This window comes from Ictalurus punctatus, unplaced genomic scaffold (genome assembly GCF_001660625.3).
Source record: "Ictalurus punctatus breed USDA103 unplaced genomic scaffold, Coco_2.0 tig00000011, whole genome shotgun sequence".
Classification (NCBI taxonomy): Eukaryota; Metazoa; Chordata; class Actinopteri; order Siluriformes; family Ictaluridae; genus Ictalurus; species Ictalurus punctatus.
The window spans coordinates 163,312-180,976 of NW_026521095.1; the positions used below are offsets into that span (position 1 = coordinate 163,312).

Genomic DNA, 17,665 nt, shown 5'->3' on the forward strand with positions numbered 1-17,665 from the left:
ATAATACTGCAGCTGCCTACATGCACAAGAGGCGAGCTATTATTAGAGCAATCAGCAACAAATCTCATTTCAAGCAGGGTAAGTTCATGGAACACCGGTTTTTGTGCCTGCCAGTGACTAGCAACCAACTTCCTGTTCATACTTGCATGCGCATGTCCAGTGTGCTTGAATGGTCATGTGACAAACGTTTAAAGTTGTGTAGTGAGGACGGAGATCCTTTCTGAAACACAGGGGAAACGCCATTGTGGATGAGGATAGTTTTAAATTTAAAATCAGGGATGTTTGGTGGTCCCCCTATTTAGCTAGCATGATTAACAGGCACTCAACCAATGCGAGACATGAGACCACTTGAGTCATTGGGTAGAGGCTGTTGCACTGGCCAATCAGGAGGCGTTAACAGTAGCTAAGTTTCTGTGTAGGGAAGTTATTCCACAGTTTGGAGTCCCAGATTTCATCAGCTCAGACAATGCTCCGCATTTTGTTAATCAGGTTATAGTTGCTGTAGCTAAGGCCTTGTGTATGGAGCATAAGCTGGGGTGTGTGTACCATCCACAGTCACATGGAATGGTAGAAAAAGCAAATGGAATACTGAAAAACAAGGATGCAAATATTTGTGAAAGCTTGTGGCTTAACTGGATTCAAGCATTGTCACTAGCCCTAATGAAAATGTGTTCCCAGACTAACAGTACTACTCATTTAACCCCACACAAAATGTTGACGGGCTACCCTATGCCTATGGTGTATACTCGGGGCCCCTCCAAGGGCCCACCTCTTGAACAGCTAGAGGGCGAAATGCAGGAATATGTGCACCACCTAACCCAAAACCAGAGGCATTTGTATTCTCAGGTTCATGAGGCAATCCATGGTGAAGACATCACCACACCAGAGAGACTGGTGGAACCAGGGGACTACGTGTACATACGCACGTTCAAAAGGAAGCACTTCAATGACCCTCAAAAAGAAGGCCCATTCAAGGTTGTTGGAGCAACTCCAACTGTGGTAAAGGTCGAAGGCAAAGATCACTGGTACCACTTAATCCACTGTAGCCGCAGGGCTGGAAAGGGCAGACTTTTGCACCCTACTGAGAATGGGGAAGATAGGCTCCAGCATCCTAATCAAGGAGGGAAAGGTAGACTCCTGCATCCTGCCTGAGAAACAGGCGGCACACTCTCTGTAGATGATCTGTAGATGCAATTGACAGCGATCCAGATGACCCCTAGGCAAGTCCATCCCACAGAACATGTGGACAAGTTAGGAGTTTGAAGATCGCAGAGCATGCCGATAGACAGCAAGTGACAGCAACACCCCTACGAACACACTAGCTCCAGAGCACAGGGCGTTGATGATTCCAGGCAGAGACTCCACACGGGCAGTACCAGAAGTGGCTGTCATACCACCTGGGGAAGTCCCTGCACCTCCGGCCCCCCTCCTAGACCCAAGCCAGATTCCTGAGGACCCTTTTATACTTGATGCTGAGATTGAAGAGGGAGTGATGCAGTTGTTAGAGGAAGAGTGTCACCCATACGAGCAGCCATTTTGGACTCTAGATCTATAGGATCTGAGAGATCTCGACATCCTTCCTGATCCCCAGTGACCCCAATAGCACCTGAACACTATCCCTGTCCTAGATAAAAACCAGCAAATTCTACAGCTCCTCTTGCCTGAATTGGTAGTTCCAGTGCCGCAGGCAGCCCATGCAGTTGGACCAGATGCTATACTCCAAGCTGGCCCAGTGGCCATACCCCCGAATGCGGCTGAGCCACACCAGCCATCGCACTAAAAAACGGGTGCTTCTTGCGGCCATCGTTCTAATAAGTGTTGTCGGAATGACTGCACTTATTGTCATTGTAGGTCCAGAAAATTGTACCCACTAAGGTCCAGAAAATAGTACCCATGACTGAAACATCATTGCACCACACTACTGTCAGAAACAGCAGCACAAGTCTTTCATTTGTGAGTGCCTAACACCAGGCAGGCTGACAATATACTCCCTCACCGACAACACTAACACACTAATGGCTTGCCCATATCGACGAGGCCTACTACTCTTGATAATATAGACCATAGATGTGCCTTAGCTTTGCTTATAATTGGCCAAGGGTACAAAGTTGTGTAAAGCAGACATAATCAATACAGTCCATTGTAGAACAAGTGGCAGGAGCTGATTTTTTGCAGCAGATGGCAGGCATGCGATATTCCTCCAATTCGTTGCACGAGTAGGTCCATTAAAGATTGCTGGTCACCCAAAGTTGTTTCTTTGCTTGGCCGGTGCCTTCATAGTCAGTAATATTACCAAGGCGAATGGGATTACTCACATTAGGGGCCTGAATACAATATCGCACCTCCACTTTTAGTTTCACTGTAACCACATGGCATGCAGTGATCACCCCCAAATCATCATAATCGAGAGGACCGCCACCCAAATGGTAAAGCTGCAGAGATATAGCATTTATGCGGAGGCTACCCGCCTCCACAGTAATTTGTATTTGGATTGGATGTTTCACACGGCTCACACAGTTATCAATCACACGTCTCGTATGTCATGAGCATACTGCTCGAGGCCCACTCATGCGACCTTTGGGAAATTTGGATAAATGTTTAGTAGAACCTTACAATGAACACTACTTGTGTCCTATGGTCTGCCTGTTGGGGGCAGCTTCCTTTAACTATGGCCCAGTTTGGATGTGTAACGTTAGCCAAAGCTATTATTTCTGCCCAGTGAGTACCCCACTCGATGCTTCTATTCCAGTATATGTTGGCTTCTCATCCACCTTTCCTCTCCGTGTTTGCTCTGAGGAAGGCTTTGATTTTGTAGGCAACATATCTAGCAACTGTACTCACATTAAGCCTGCCCTCGTCTCTATGGTGTCTACCCACACCCAGTGTGAGAAGAATACAGAGTACACGTGTTCAGACTCATCAATGGATCGTATACAGTTGCCTGATTTAGTAAATGGCACTTTGCCCTTGGTGGACATTTTTGGTATTATGGAGGAGACAGGGTACACCAGATCCTCCCGATGGATCAGTTGGGGTGCTGCAGCCTGGTACTCCTGGAAGGTAAGACTCAGGCATCAAATTCTAAATTTGTTTATATTTACAAAATACAATTAAGTTGGTCAATGAAAACATTGAATATCTTTTCTTTGTACTTTTGTCAGTTAATTAACGTTTCAAGAGACTTGGCAAGTCACAGATTTTAGTTTTTATTGCATTTTAGAAAAAATCCCAACTTTTTTGGAAATTGGGTTAGGCAATGTCTTGGCATTCTTATCCTAAAGACCGGACAGGTAACATGAAAGCACAAGATAGGCTCAAAGAATGCAGAAGGACACCCGTGTTTGTTTTTGATGGTTGTTAATCACTTGATCTCAGTTCTTAGTTCAGACAACTGTTAAGTAAATGTTTCCATTGTAAGTGATTCTGTTTACCAATTAGAATTTTCCCCTGGCTCGCCTATCCTCTATGTTAAGCTTTTATATTAAGTCCTTTAGGATAATTAGATCTACAGCAACAAAACAAAGCAAATTATGTTATCTTGGTTGTAGTTACAAATTTCTAGACAATGATTTGTTGATATTAAAAATAAAATAAACCATAAAACAAATGAACAAATAAATTTGAACACAGCTGAAGTTCATTATTTTAAATTACATAATTTAAAACTAAAATAAATCAGTATTTGGAAAGTACTTGTGTAAAACAGACATACATATGAACATCCACATACATCACAGACATTTACTTAAACTGTGTTCTGTGCATTGTGTTATTATGTGCTCGACTTCTGCTTTTAGGTAAAATAGTATATTATAAAAGAATCATATAATATTGTCTAAGAAAGTTAGAAAATATGGTGTATAAAATATTATATATAACTTACCTTGTGCAGTCAGCTGGTTGCAGAAATTAAGTGTGTCAGATGAAGAATCCAATTAGGCACATGATTTACAAGAGCTTGAAAAAAATGTGGAAGAATTTACATAGGAAAATATGCCACAGATGTTGAAAATATCTGTTCCCTAGTATTTACAACAAAAGTTGATGATTATGGCAAGATTTTTATTTTATTTTTTTGTTCCTACTTACAAAGCAAGAGAAATGAAAGTGAAAAACAGAAAGCAGCTTATGGTGGCTGAGAAGTGCAAAGCAAAACACAAATATGAAAACAAAATAACAAATCCAAAAACAAAACAACAAATTATAAACACAAGGACGAATCATAAAACACATTAACAAGTCAGAAAACACATTAAAAAATCAGAAAACACAATAACAAATCAGAAAACACATTAACAAATCAGAAAACACAACGACAAATCAGAAAACACATTAACAAAACAGAAATTTGGTGGATTGACTGTATTAATTAAAACTTGTATGTAATGAATTCACATACATATTAGAAAATTATGTATTGATGACTGTTTAATTGATTTAGGGACGCATGGCGTAAATATGGTTGTTCTTTCTAAAATACACCTTCTTCTACTCCTCAGAAAGTTTCGCCAAAACCCAAACTAGCAAGACAGAGTGCATTTTAGACTGTTTACCTCAGGAGTCAGCTTGAGGACACTGACAGGAAACCCAGTGAAAATGAAAGCCTGTGGAAATAGTTATTTTCTATATTTTTTAAATAAACAGATCATATAACTATGACAGGCAGTAGTGTTTTTTATTCTCTTTTTATTTTTAAATGTAATATATTTATTAAACATAATAAATAAGCATAATAGTGAATAAACATGACAGGCAGTTGTTTTTGTTCTTTTTATTATCAATTAATACAATAAATGGGACAAATGAACAGTGAAAAAAAATAACTTTACTTTTTTATGATACAATCCATAGGTTGAGGTGCATTCTTGTTTGTTTGATTTGCATAAAGGACATCAGAGGAAACTCATCTTAATCAGACCTTGCTTATATCCCATGCATACATTATGATTTCATGACCTTGATGTAATATGTCATGGTTTCATAAATGTGTGTACATATAAGTACTAATGGACACAATATTAAAAATTTTAAGCTATTTTATAAGCTGCTGAATAATGAGTATGGAAGCCATATTGTTAAATAAAACCAAATTTGCAATAATTAAAGTGATAATTACAACTAAGACAATACCTGCAGCAATATACTGAAAATTTACTAGATTAGATATCGTCTAGATTAGATTAGATTACTAGATTAGATATTTATTTGAATGCTTTTCATCTTTCATATATCATCATATTAATATTTTAACTTTTTTTTTTTTACAGGAAAAAAATACTATTACCATCTTTGCATATTCTCTACATTCTCTTTGCATTTTTAAAATTTTTTAATGACAAGTGCTTGTGTTTGCAGTGGTGGTCTAGGTATTACTGAACGGAAAAAAACTCAATTAAAAACAAGACGGTAATGGCGCTTGACGACAGCAAATCAGTCTCAAACAAATATATTGTGTTGAAAGTGTTATAACATCCATAACAAGATAAGTGGCCTAGTGGGCAAACGACATGTCAGGATTAATTGACTATGCTAACACCCACTCCCATCTAACTGAACTGTGTTGGCCACTGTACATTCTGTAGTTGTGCTTCACGTACATGGACCAGAATTGTAAGTGGGTCCAAGGAGACAAAATCGATCCATTTTTGTTGTACCTAATTAACCACCAGAGCTCCATTCTTGGCTAATCTTAACTAATGTACCTTTAAATGTTTGTGATTGGGGATTTTGGACTGTTTATGTTTAAAATAATTAAATTCACACTTATATCCTTGTCTCAACATTTATTACACTACTACTAAAATTTTGACATAAAATCTAGTGACAGAGAAGAGAGGAAATACATTTGTTGTAAGTTCTGTCATATTAGATGTTGTAAAAAGCTCTCTAGAAGGGTTTGTGTGTCATACATATGATTTGGAGAGAAGTAAGGTCATGCAAAGACTTAGCCAAACATAAATGTACACTTTTCAGTTAATTATGTGTTAACATAGACAGGAAATGTAAATACATTTACAAATCATTAGACACATTAACTAAATGATTAACGTCTTATGAGGTTGGAGAATACATGGCAAGGGATCTGAGACCATTCCTCTATACAGAATCCATTCTGTGGTCAGTAAACCATTTTTATGTTGATTTTGATGTATGCTTGGATCATTGTCCTGCTGGAAGATCCAACCACGGCCCATTTTAAGCTTTCTGGCAGAAACAGTCAGGTTTTCATTTAATATCTGTTGATATTTGATGGAGTCCATGATGTCATGTATCCTAATAAAATGTCCAGGTCCTCTGACAGAAAAACAGCCCCAGAACATTAAAGAGCCACCACCATATTTAACCATGGACATGAGGTACTTTTCCATATGGCTACCTCTCTGTATGTGCCAAAACCACGTCTGATGTTTATTGCCAAAAAGCTCTATTTTGGTTTCATCACCATAGAACCCGATCCCATTAGAAGTTCCACTAGTGTCTGGCAAACTGAAGACACTTGAGTTTGTGGTGATGTTGGTGACTTCGTTTTGTAGTTTTGGAGACTTTCTGACCCCAAGACGCAATTAACTTCTGCAATTCTCCAGCTGTGATCCATGGAGATTTTTTGGCCACTCAAACCATCCTCTTCACAGGACATTGAGACAGTATACACACACGTCCTCTTCCAGGTTGATTCATAACATTTCCAGTTGACTGGAACTTCTTAATTATTTCTCTGAAGGTGGAAATGAGTATTTTCAATGCTTGTGCTATTTTCTTATGGCATATTCACATTTTGTGAAGCTCAACAACCTTTTGCCACACATCACAGCTATATTCCTTGTTCTTACCCATTGTTATGAATGTTTAAGGGAATTTGGCCTATGTGTTACCTCATATTTATACCCCTGTGAAACAGGAAGTCATGGTTGAACAATTTCCTGTTTCTAGTCACCCAGTGTACTAAAAATAGTTTAAATATCTATGGAAATATACTTCAAATATATTTTTCTCATATGAATTCATAGGGGTGTCAATAATTGTTGCAGACCTATATTTAACAAAGATATATATTTTTTTGGATAAACGTGTGATGTCCATGAGAGTAGAGTATTTTTTGTGAATTTTGTTTAACAAAAGATAAAATGGTTAAACAATAAAGAGAATTTTTCACAGTCTTCTTTGCTCATATTTACCAGTGGAGGGCATTGTAAGTTTAGCTACTGCTAAAAAGTCTACTAAATACTAAATTCATGTCTTGCACAGTTGTTAACAAGATTTCAAGATTTTTAGCTACATACCTTATATAAGCATAGATTACAGATGTTTAAATGTTAACTGGTGTTTAACAATACAAATACATTATTAAAATATTAACAAATGTTTTGTCATCAAATAAATAGATTGAAGATTGAATAAGCCTTAAATCTATATCTTAATGATTTTTTTTTACACAAATTATTAACATATACAAATAGTTACAACTCATTTAGTAATAAAGAAATATATTGAAGGGGATACAGGAAAATATGTGCACAGTAATAATGTAGTTTCCAAAAATCTAGTGGAAAGCAACTTAAATGTATTTTACAAGGAAGCAAAATGCAGGACTGCCATATTTAATACTATTCATAATAACAGACTTTTTAACATCCTTTTGTCTTATTTATTTGATAAAACTCAAATTTCTGGAATTTTTTTTTAATCAATAAAGGCTGATTTATTCTTTGGCGAGCTCATGCTAATGCTTGCACATGGTAAAGTATCAATACTTGCATGTAACATAAGCAACATACTCCTCTAGGAGGCAGTGTCACATGTACCACACCAAAATTTACTTAATTACAGCAGCAAAGAGCCAAAAAACAGTGTGAATTCTGTGTTTAAATGTAGGAATAATAAAGCTGACTAAAAAAAAGTTCTGTAAAAAATATTTGCTTGTGAATTTGACATCAGTTTGAGTTTGCAAAAAAGTTGACTAATGAATATATATGTTTTAATAATGGTCTTATATTGTATACTGGACAGTCCTCTGTGTTCTGCTCAGAATGTTGTGTTTTGTTTAAGTCTATATTTAAGCCCTGAATTTTTCACTTGATCTTTGAAACCATTCAGTTCATGCTCTTTTAATTTTGTATGTATGAGCAGAACTCGTCTTTGATAGCAAACAGTGGCCATAGACATGATCTCCTTACAGTTGCGCTTATGATGCTTACCACTTAAGTGTCTGACCTCCTCACATTTGTATTTAAAATAAAAAATCTTATCTTCTAGGTGCTTCAGAGCCAGATTGAAGATAGTGTTGGTGAGGGGACAGCCAACTCGCAAACGCCTGAGTTCTCTAGAGCTTTGGACGCTAGGAAGAATGCAGTCTAGAATGTCGAAGTCTGGTGGGGGGGTAGAGGGGATCTGTTTTAGATTGTTGAGGGTGTCTAACAGGAAAGACCACTTGATTTCTTGTTCACCTGCCTCAAAGGTCACGCTGAACATGGTGTGAAGATTTTTTTCTATCTTGCCCTTGAAAGAAGGGGTAATGAATGCATCAAGGCGCTTGGCCAAAATTTGAGTGAATATCAAATAGTCCACATTGAAGATGCGTCTGTCTCCTGAACAATAAGACTCATCAAAAGACGTATATAAACATTTGTTCGTTAACATGATGTTGAAGTGTATCTTTAAGATTTCCGTCAATGAACATTGAAACCGTTTATAGGAGTATACTTCCAATTCATCAAGTCTGTGTTCTTCTGAGTTAGTTAAAGACTTGATCACACTCAATATTTCTGCTCCACTAATCTTCCCTGCTGTCACGTCAGAATTTAATTTATCTTCCTCCAACCATTTGGCAACATTTGGGATTTGTTTTTCAGTTTTCTTATGAACGGTGAGTTTTAGGATAAGAGGATAATGATCAGAAATGTCTTGTTTACGAGTAATAATGTTATACACCCGTTTAATTTTGTCCTCCGGCATGAAAAACATGTCTAATCTGGAGAAACTCTTATTTTGACGTCGTGTGAAGCCCTTCTCAGTTGGGGATTTATATGACCAGGTGTCCTTGAGATTCAGAGAAACAGCAAAATCTTCTAAAATAGCTCTAAATGGTGAATGCCTTGAAGTTGAAGGTTTCCGATCAAAGCTGGGATCTAAAACTGTGTTGAAATCACCTCCAACCACTAGCACACCCTCAGCTGTCTCTATCAAATACTCTTTCAGTCTACCCAAGACAATTCTGTCTTCCTTATGATTGTACACATTTACAAGAGTGTATAGTTCACCATACAGATAACAGAAGAGCACAATGTAACCCCCACTGCAATCTTCATCATGGCATATGTACTCAAATGGTACGCCTTTTTTTATCAGTATTGCAACTCCTTTACTTTTAGGGCTGTATACAGTGAAGAATACATGCCAGTTTTCCTTTTCAACTTTCTCGAAGATTTGGTAACACTTGGGTCCAACATGTGTCTCTTGCATAAAGACAATGTCAGCCTGGAGTTTACTGAGGATGTTCAACAGTTTTGAAATCTTTGCCGATGAGTTTGAAGTTTTTTTACCTTTTATACCATTTGTGTTCCAGGTGACAAAACAGAGGTATTCATGTTCTGCTTGTGATGACATTATTAATTACTGAACTTCTGTAAATAAAACGCACAAATTAAAACACAATTATTTTATATTATTTATGTCTATTTTTGTGTTGTATTTTTTAAAATAAAGAAACTTAATCACAGCTATCAGTCCCAAAATAAATACTAAATAATTCATTATTTAAGTTTACAGGAATGACTGTGGAAGTTAATCACATCACATGTGTTGGGTGAATTATCTTACTGAAAATTTTAGTTCTCATGACAGTTTTTTGTGATGTGATTTCTGTGATTTATTTCTTTTTTTTTAAATAAGCTTTCAGAAAAATCAGAGCAGAGAAACACATTTGTAGACAATATATGTAGGTTCTTCATGACTTTCCACTTAAAAGGGAAGAAAGGAGAACCTTCATATACTGTTAATCACATTATTGTACAGTACAATGTACAATGCTATGGCAATCTTACATTAAAGACCAGACTGGCAGCTTGAGAGGCCACACTGGATCACAGAATGCAGAGAGGCACCAGTGCTCCTTAATCACTTGATCTCAGTTCTCAGGTCAGACAACTGTAAAGTAAAAGTTTCCAATGTAAGAGATTCCTAACCTCTATACTATGCTAATGGCACCATTAGTATTTTGATATGATGTCCTTTGAGATAATTAGATCTACTGCAAGAAATCTAAGAAGAAGCCATACTATCTTTATTGCTGTTACAAATTAATATACTATTATTTGTTTACATTAAAAATCAAGCAATCCATAAAATACTAACACAAAGTTGTAGAGTTGATGCTCATGACTTAAATTTACATAACTTAAACTAAAACATACCAGTATTTGAGAAATACTAAAAATTACATAAATGTGTATAAACACATAAATTACACACAAATGTCCAGTTCAGACACCATTTCCTTAAAAGAATCCTTTATGCATTATGTGTTCTAAAGCTTTTCTTCTTTATTTTTATTTTTTTTTAAAAGCATTACAAATTATTATGTAGTTTTACATTACAATTTATTATGCCATTTCCCTCTTTGGGAACTTACCTTTTGCTCTCAGCTGGTGGCAGAAATGAAGAAGTGTTTCAGATGAAGAATCAAATTAGTCGCAAAAATTACGGGAAAGTGGAAGTATTTTACCTACAGGAAACATATCAAAAAGATTGTAACTATTGGGTAAATATCTGCAGTGATTTCTCCATGTAATATATGGCAAGAAAAGAATGAGAAAAAGGAAAAAGCAGGTTGATGCACACACATACAAACACACATTTGCATGAGGATTTGTCTGTTTCTGTGATCTATTCTTTAACCCTTTAAGACCTAAACCTAAGCTTGGAAATATGCGTGTTTGTTTAAATAAGTTTAGTAAAAATTTCAATTTTTACATTTAACTGCAAAATTAGCAAAAATCTACAGAATATAATACACTGAGTAAAGTTACAATAGAACATTTAAACAATAAAACACATTATAAACTATTAAATGAAGTAAAACTTTACAGTACTGTTCAACTACTCATAGATAAATATCCAGGAACTAAGCGGGAACAAATGGGTAGTTCTTTGTTAACAACTATCTTATTCTTATAAAACACTAAGAATTACTCAGTAAATAATTTAGTAGGAGGTCACTATTAACTATGCAGTAATTAATTGAGTGTAATTAGCAAGTTTTAAATTTCTCCTGCAGTCATTTTAAACCAGAAGTGGTGACTGTTCTAGTTTTGTGCTGATGCAGTGCCACTTGCTGGTACCAAAACATACTTACATGTGATGCCGTGACATCACGTGAATATAATACCATTTATATTTACATTCATTCATTTAGCAGATGCTTTTATCCAAAGCGACTTACAAATGAGGACCACCTTGAAGTTTAATATCTTCCAAGAACAGCATGCCCTGAATAGTTTTATATCTCTTGTCCCAAATTTGTCAATGTTAAAAAATTTATAATATTTAAGAAGTACATGTCATGCTTTTTAATTGATTTATAGTTATGATCAATATATGTGGCCTTTTATTTACACTTTAGCATCTGATAGCAAGACAATCCAAACTGTCTGATGGCAAGACTGCAGTGAGGAGATGGTATATGAAGTGGCAAAAATGTCACGTTTCTCCACAAAACAAGTACTTTTTTTACAGCACAGTTGAATACTCATGGACTTGTTTAGCAGACACAATACAATAAAAAAACGTAATAAACAGATTTAAAACAGAAACAAAGAAAACCATTGGTGCTTAAAAATTAATTTGAACATTATATATACAATCAAGAATTGTGTGTTATTTCTCTGGATAATGTATTTTGTATATTTTAAAACCACTTTTCTGTTGAATTTAAAATGTAACTTTTCCCTTCATTCTTATTCTTATTATTCTAATGGAAACTGTAGAAATGTTGTATGTATGTATGATGATGATGATGATTCTGTGCTGGAAATACATCTTCTTTTCTCTCTCTCTTCATTTTATAGTTTATAACTATAATATAACACTGGAATTAATATGAAGATTACACAACATCAGCCTGTATGAATTTCAGGATTACTGTTTTAGCCTTCTCATTCATCCTAAATTCTAAATCTTTCTTCAAGCATGGACTTACAGGCTCACCATGCACTGACATTTTCAGCTGGCACCACTCTTCACAGACAGTGTGATTCCACAAATCTTGTTCTCTTTTCACATGCACCAAATCTTCACATTTATTTAAGAAATAGAATTTGTTTGGCAAATGACAGAATTTTACCAATGTGAGCTAGAACAACATCAAATATGCTTATGCAGCACAAGCTTATGACACCAGTAAATGTCCAAAATTGGAAATATTTGTACAATATGTACAAAATGTATTCTGGTCTTTACTCCAGGTATATTTCAGCATTTTAGCCTAATTAATGTCCACTGCTTTATAAGCACAGAATCAAAAGCTGCTTGCTGGTGCCAGCTGAACATTTCCATCTGCTATTAGTGCAGGTTTGCTGTGTGTAAGGCTGGTGCCAAGATATCTGAACCTGGAGAGAACTGCTCTCTGAGGAAAAAGGACTACAGGAATTAACACTTGAACTCTTGCCCTCAGAATTAGCAGCTTCACCTGAGATAACACATCACACTGAGTGGAGACGAGAAGATCGCACATCACTACATTGCTTCCTTATTCCTCTCTTTCCACACCTTTCTCTCTCTCTGTATTGAGATCATCTTAAACTCACACAAGGTCTGTATGCATTACATAATATGTTTAATGTTGTCATGTAATTAACTATGCATGTTTAGCATCATTCAAAAGGTCTCAGTGCATCTGGAAAATATGGTCTCATTCAGCAGTTTAAATCACTACATAAGATCTAGAGAAAAATATTGCATGACATTAAAGGCATACCTTCCCCAGGTCCTTCACATAAATTACCTCCTGTATGTAAATAAGATACATCCTTCCACAGATTGGCCCAAATTCCAATTCTAACCACAAACAACACCATTTGGTGGACCTACAGAGTATCTGGGTATTTAGGGGAGAGCTGGCCAAAGATTTGGGGAATCTGTAGACAGATCTCCCACACAGTTACACAGTTGCTGTGTGTAGTTTTTCTCTATCAGGTATGCAAGTTTGATTTTCTTATGTGTATTATTATGTTTGAATTTGATTGGTAATGTTGAGTAATGATGACTGTCATTCTTTCTTCTTATTATTGTTAGTATTATTAGATTTGGATATGTTCCTACCTTCACAAAAAAATTATCTTATTCTGAAATTATTGTCTCTAGTAGATTACTTTAAGATTATGTGTGGGGTGCTTCAGTACTAGGGATCTTTTCCAGTTCACTATGAGATTGAGCACCATGTGTGTGACCTACAATCTCCAGAAGACGTGTGATGCTAGAGTGAGGACAAAGGGTAGGATATGGAATACCTGTCTCTGAAATGCATACCTCCAAAAGCATATGCAGAGGAACGGGGACATGAAAATATGCATCGTACAGATGTGCCCTAGTCTTGTGGCTACACAACATAAATAATATCTGATACAATTACCATACATAAAGCCTCTCTTCTAAACTTGAAAGTATGTGGAGCTATAGAACATACCCTTTGTTCTGAGATTAGGGTCTACTTTTTTGATTGTGACTCTCCCCAAGAGAGAAGTAACTTATTGGAGCAGAGTGGCAAATTGATTGGACTGGAAATTTGCCAAACACTCAGCCTTGAAGGCTGGAGCCAACAGTTTACACTCCCACAAACAAGAGGACCCACTGGTCTGAAGTAATAATTGCCCAATTATCCAATGAGTGAAGTGTCCTGCCAGAAGCCCCTGTCTTTCATTGATGGGCTCCACGGTGCTCTTTCATGTTATGGGGGTATCTTTTGGAGGTCATCCCACAAAGTAGTGGGTTGACCTAGGAAATGGGAATTAGTGCTTTATACAGTGAAATCACCAGTGCTGTGACTCAAGTGTCAACAGTAGGCAAGCAGTCAGCCAGACCTGTTCACAGTCCATTAGGTTAGCTAAGGTGCACACCACAGAGTTCAAGCATGTTGCAGTAAAGGTTGTATAAACCTCCTTAAATGTTCTCAATATCATATTTACACTGTGGCACACTGAAATTCCCTGTGGCCAGGGCTGATTACAACAGTTCATTTGGTTTCTGGTTTTATCCTAATTTTAGCCTACCCTAGTAGTCAGATGGCAGGTGATGTGAAAGCTAACCCCTTTCTGTTTTAGTGATAGCTTAATAGAATGTGAATACTTAAATAATTACCTGTCTCTTGCTCAGCAAAAAGAATGGGGGAGTAGTGGAGAAAACTTGGCTCAACTCCAGACTGTTGTTAATAATTAATCTTCAAGCAGCAACACGCTTAGACACAAGGCGTCTACTCAAAGCTTTGTAATAACAGCCGTGGTGTCAGAGGAGGCCCCAATAACACAGATACACAGACGTTGAATGAAACGCAACTCCAGCTCTGTATGAATGTTCAGTTCAGCTAATTTTGCAAACTCAGCCATCTACAGAGCACAGTATTGGCCAATATAGGGGCATTATAAATTCAGCAATTTACTGAGAGGTTAGTGCCAGATTGAGCAACAGATCAGGCGTGGACAGTGTGGGAGTTAATATGTCTAGAAAGCTAGTGATGGAACCGAGATAATTGGGTTCCATAGGAATTCCATAGGAGATAAAGAAATGATAGAAGATGAGGAGATTATAGAAATCTATCGGCAGTTTTAGAACACAGGATCCCTGTAGTTCCAATAGTAGTCACAAAAAGGCCAATCAGTTCTTTTAATGTTAATTTTTAAGTGTCACGGTAAAGTAAAAACTCTCAGTGTTATTTCAAAGTGTGAATTTCACTGAGAAACGTGTGATGCTCAACAGAAGACACTATTACAATGGAATAGCAAATTAGACAGTGTTCTTACTTTCAAGTGACCTTCAAAATAAGAAATGAATGAACAGTTTAAAAAAGAAGAAACTGACATTACTGCTTATCACTATGTAAACTTGCTTGCACAGATGTTATGCGGAATTGTGTAATCGAGCCATAGTTTGGAAGTAATCCTTAAAAATGAGAACAAATTTGGGATTTTGAGCCCTTCCCTGAACCGACCCAAAACTGGTTCTAGGTGCAGACTCAAGTATTCTGCCCAAGTGTGAACACGCCCTTAGTGTATAGTAAAATGTGTAATATCATGGTATTGACATCTCTCTTTACTATGAGCCTTACCTTAAAAAAAATAGACAGGCAACTTGGGAGCCAAATTTGGACCAAAGAATGCAGAAACACCAGTGTTTCCTTTTGTATCTGGTTGACCACTTGATCTTCGTTCAGGTTGGGCAACTGTTAAATAAAAATATTAATTGTAAGTAAGTGATTAATGTATGTAAGTAAGTAATGACCCCACTGATATTTATATTAAACACATTCAAATAGTAGCTCTACTACAAGAAACCAAAAACTGTTAATTTAATAATAATTTAATAATCTAATAATAATGCTATCTCTCTCTCTCTCTCTCTCTCTCTCTATATATATATATATATATATATATATATATATATATATATACACACACACATATATATCTTTATATATATATATATATATATATATATATATATATATATATATATATATATATATATATATATACACACACACATATATATCTTTATATATATATATATATATATATATATACATATATATATATATATATATATATATATATATATATATACACACATATATATATATATATATATATAAATATATATATATGTATATATATATATATATATATATATATATATATATATATATATATATAAAGAGAGAGAGAATGTATAGGTTCCTCTATTTCTACTTCAGTAAATGTTATTACATAGTTTCCCTTGTATGGAACTTACCTTGTGCACTCAGATGATGGCAGAACAAAAAAATCAAATGAGCCATACTATTTATAGGAAATGTAAAAGCACGTCACTGCTGTAACTGCTGCTTAAGTATCTGTTACATAAGACACACCTACATAAAGGTGGCGATATTTATTATACAAAGTTATAATTATTTAGTGCCAACTTAACAAATGTAAATGAAACAAGCAGATTGCTTTAATTTCATCAATTTAACACAAATGTTTGCATTATAAATTATATCTTCAGCAACAGCTTGAGTGAAAAAGGAATTTTATATATATTTATAAATATTTATAAACTTATAAATATTTACAAGAGTTTTAGAGTATCTTAGTACTTGGTATGTCCCCTTTTTGCATTAATGGCAGTGTGCACTCGAGCTGAAACAGACTCCACAAGTTTGTGTAAAACCTGATGATCCATGTTAGATCAGATCTATCAGAGTGTCATCTGAACACATGCTTCAGTGGAAAGGATGAGTCATGAAAAAAATCTGGAGTTAACGTGGTCAAGATCACAAATACTTTTAAAATTTAAATAGTGAGCTAGAATTTGTGCAACATCTTGAATACTGAAGTCAAGATGTTGCACATTTTCTTTTTTGTTTTAGAATTTTCAACATTTCAATTTCTGTTTATTCCCAGATTAATTTTTTTTAAATGTCATCCATATAATTCAGTAACATGTAGAATTATCTTTAGCAACAATTGATTTAGCAACAAGTAAAGGTTTTCTGTAGGAGTTTATCAGTCTCTCACATCATTGTTGAAGAAATTTTGACCCACTCTTCCTTACAACATTGCTACAGTTTATTGATGTGTCATTGATTTAGGCACAGCTCTCTTAAGATCCCACCACAGCATCTCAGTGCAGTTGAGGTCTAGACTTGGCCATTCCAACATCTTGCTCTTTTTTGTTCTTCTTTGGCCATTCAGATATCAACTTGCTGGTGTGTTTTGGATCATTGTCCTGTTGCAATTTCAGACAGATGGCCTCACATTTGTCTCAAGAATATTCATCTATGATATGAAGTTCATTGTTGTCTCAATGACTGCAAGTTTCCCAGGTCCTGTGGCTGGAAAACAAGTCCAAAACATCACCATCATGCTTGACAGTTGGTATGAGATGTTTATGGTGATAGTGATTGGTTGTCACCAAACATGGTGCTGTGAATGATGACCACATATTTACACCTTGGTGTCATCAGTCCAAAGGATATTGTTCCAGAAATTTTGTGGTTTGTTCAGATACATTTATGAGCAGTTAACATGCTTCTAAAACAGAAAAGAAATTACAGTTAGATGACGTGCAAGTATATGTGTGTTTTCATATGTGTGTGTGTGTGTGTGTGTGTGTGTGTGTGTGTGTGTGTGTGTGTGTGTGTGTGTGTGTGTGTGTGTGGAGAAAAATGTGAAGCTCAACAGAATAAAAAGTTATAGTGGTATGGAAAAAAATATGGTATTATGATCCCCACCCTGAAATAACCCAGAACTGGTCCTAGGTACAGACTCAAGTAGTCTTCTGCCCAAATGTGAACACGCCCTTATTGTACAGTGGAATGTGTAATGTACTGACATATCTCTTTACTATGAGCCTTACCTTAAAAAATAGACAGGCAATTTAGGAGCAAAACAAAGAATGCAGCAACACCAGTGTTTGT

General features: G+C 35.9%; 2 long non-coding RNA genes across 2 annotated transcripts; both read right to left on the reverse strand.

The window, feature by feature from the left end:
* Nucleotides 1-4,064: 4,064 nt before the first annotated feature.
* Nucleotides 4,065-10,525, reverse strand: LOC128631119 (uncharacterized). Its single transcript, XR_008395266.1, has 3 exons — nucleotides 10,041-10,525; nucleotides 9,540-9,620; nucleotides 4,065-6,715 (listed from the first exon to the last, which is right to left on the reverse strand). It is a non-coding gene; the product is annotated as an uncharacterized LOC128631119 (long non-coding RNA).
* A 108-nt stretch (nucleotides 10,526-10,633) lies between these two features.
* On the reverse strand, nucleotides 10,634-16,138 carry LOC124627886 (uncharacterized). Its single transcript, XR_008395263.1, has 3 exons — nucleotides 15,997-16,138; nucleotides 15,314-15,427; nucleotides 10,634-10,720 (listed from the first exon to the last, which is right to left on the reverse strand). It is a non-coding gene; the product is annotated as an uncharacterized LOC124627886 (long non-coding RNA).
* Between the last annotated feature and the right edge of the window lie 1,527 nt (nucleotides 16,139-17,665).